Source organism: Vigna umbellata, chromosome 4, assembly GCF_029865625.1.
Source record: "Vigna umbellata cultivar VRB3 chromosome 4, Vumbellata_1.0, whole genome shotgun sequence".
Taxonomy (NCBI): domain Eukaryota; kingdom Viridiplantae; phylum Streptophyta; class Magnoliopsida; order Fabales; family Fabaceae; genus Vigna; species Vigna umbellata.
The window spans coordinates 49656414-49659305 of NC_142168.1; the positions used below are offsets into that span (position 1 = coordinate 49656414).

General features: G+C 37.6%; 1 pseudogene; it reads right to left on the reverse strand.

Moving 5' to 3' along the window:
• Positions 1-244: 244 nt before the first annotated feature.
• LOC124845624 (pentatricopeptide repeat-containing protein At5g59600 pseudogene) lies at positions 245-2498 on the reverse strand (annotated as a pseudogene).
• Positions 2499-2892: the final 394 nt, after the last annotated feature.

Below are 2892 nucleotides of genomic sequence, written 5' to 3' on the forward strand. Positions count from 1 at the left end.
AAAAAGACCACATCGAACACTTGAAAAAAATGAGTCTCACATTTAACAAAGTTGACGAATACAGGACCAAAAGTAATATTAAGCTTTTTTGGATATTAAAGTTTTCAAGATATAAAATCCTTTTTAATTCTTTTTTCACAAACAAAATTAAACAATCTATCAAATCTTGTAATTTTGTTTCTAATATTTATGAAATAATTTTAAAATAACCCGAGAATCCCAAAGGCAAATCAGCCAATAAAAATAAGAAATAATTTAAGTTATGATCTTTTAATCATGTGTTTGCATAAGTGCATTATACTTATTCTTCAGTAGTTGAAACCACGAGGTTCATCTCAAGACTACTCCAAGATACACTGAGTTGCAGCAGAGTTTTCACACTACCAGTATCGTGTTGGCGATCAGTAACCACTAACCAGAAAAGTCTCAACAATTGCATGGCCTAGAGCATTATCATCTATGAAAACTCATGCATACCAAAGCACTCTGGACAACAAGTACGGCCAATCTCCTCAACCCTCTAACTAGTCCTGAAAGCTATTAACTTGTTGGTTCCACAAGCCTTGAACCTACCCAACAAAACCTGATTCCAGTTTATGCCTTGTGCTATTTTATTATCAAGTAACATCATAGTCCAAACGTCAACTTCTGGAGGGGTGTTCATGGTCTGCTATGGCCCCTGCAGCTCTACAAGCTGCTATGTCGAATGCAATTGTTTTTACATGTGGTCAGTCTGGAGTGTTAGTCCCACCATATTGCTACCTTCTTTCTGTTTCCTCCCTTCATGTAACCTCACCTAGCTTTTCAAGCCAACTAAAACCAGGCTGCTTATGGACATTTCTTTCGTTCATCACATTCCTTACATTCCCAACCTCTTCCCAGTCACCTTCAGCAGCATATATATTTGATAGTGTAACAAAGCTACCTGGTCCCTTTAACTTCATTCTCATTATTTCCTCTGCCATCATTTTAGCCAGATCTCTTCTTCCATGGACTTTGCAACCATGTAGAAAAGCTCCGGCCATTGACTCTGTGACTTGTATTGGCAAGGCTTTGAAAAAATCACATGCTTCTACCGTCCTTCCGGAGCGGCACAAGAGATCAACCACACAAGCATAATGCTTCATGCTTACCTCAATCCCATAACATTCATTCATTGATGAGAAAATCTCTAAACCTTTCTGCACTAAACCACCATGGCTGCATGCTGAAAGAATACATGTAAAAGTAATTTCATTTGGCTGCAGTCCCTCTTCCTGCATTCTTTTGAACAGCTCCAAGGACGAATCAACCATGCCACACTTTCCATAACAACCAATCATTGCATTCCATGACGCAACATTCTTAAATGGAATCTTGTCAAATACATTTTGAGCATCTTTCAAACTCCCACACTTTGAATACATATCAATAAGAGCGCTAGCAATGAAAACATTCGCATCAAACCCCTTCCGGCATACAAATCCATGAATCTCTCTTCCCCATTTAATGCAACCTTCTGATCCACATGCAGGAAGCAGTGCAACCACGGTCACTTGATTTGGCGGAATCCCGGAAAGTATCATCTCCCTAAACATCTTGAACGCTTCCCTGAGTTGATGACTTTGTACAAGCCCAGAAATCAATGCATTCCATGCAACCACATCAGGAACAACACCTTCCCGTTTCATTCTCTCAAAGAACGCAAGAGCTTTGCTGCTATCACTTGACCGAGCATACGCTGCAATAATCACATTCCATGTGAAATCATTTGGCTCCAACCCTTCCAACCTCATCCTCTCAAACAACACCAATGCTCGCTCAATTTCCCCCACGTTACAAAACCCACAAATCATTGACGTCCACGAGGCAACATCCCTCTCACGCATTCCATCAAACACGCTGTGAGCATAAGAAATGCCGCCACATTTGCCATACATATCTATGAGAGCATTGGCAACGGAGACATCATTTTGAAAACCCATTTCAAAAACCATGGCATGAACCTGTCTCCCTATTTTCACATCCATCAAGCCAACACAGGCCTTAAGAACAACAGAAAAGGTGAAATTGTTGCCCATGTGGCCAACCTCACGCATCCAACGAAAGTACAACAATGCATCATCAAAGTGTCCATTGAAAGACAACCCCAGAATCATCCAATTGAATGCAAAAACATTGGGGTGTTCAATCTTTTGAAACAAAAGCCTAGCTGATTTCAGATGAGCACAACTAGCGTACATTCCAACAAGCTTTGAATTAAGAGACAAAATGTTCATGTTTGTTCCACTAGTGACCACGGTGGCATGGACCTGCATGCCGGGTCTCAAGGTCTTTGCTTTCAGGCATTTTTCAAGGCACAAAGCAAATTCATGTGGTGACCATCTCAATTGTGAAGAAAATGGCATAGTTCTCATTCTTTTATGATTCTACTCTTTTGCGACACGCTGATTCCGCAGCCTTTTAACATGAAAATAGTAAGCTTATACTCTAATATTTTGGATTAAATTACACTAATGTCTACAAATGCCTTATTTTTTACAAATTTCACACAAATCACTCGTTTGTTTCAAAAACATTATGGTATGCTTTTAAGTTTTACACATATTAGACGCCCAGTTTGAGATAGAAGGTTAATATAATGATAATGAGAAATAAAATGTTACTGTAAAAGATTTGGTATACATCATGTTATATAAATATTTTTCATTAAAAAAAATTGATTTTTAAATATTGGCAAGACAGAGAGGTTGTGCAATGTGGACTAGACTGCCAATCTGTTTTTTTTTTCTTTAAAAAGTTATTTTTATATTATGTTATTTGAAGAACCTAAAAATATAAATATAATGTACTTTATTAATACTTACAAATAAAATTAATTATTATAATAAAATAATTTATATACGTAAAAAA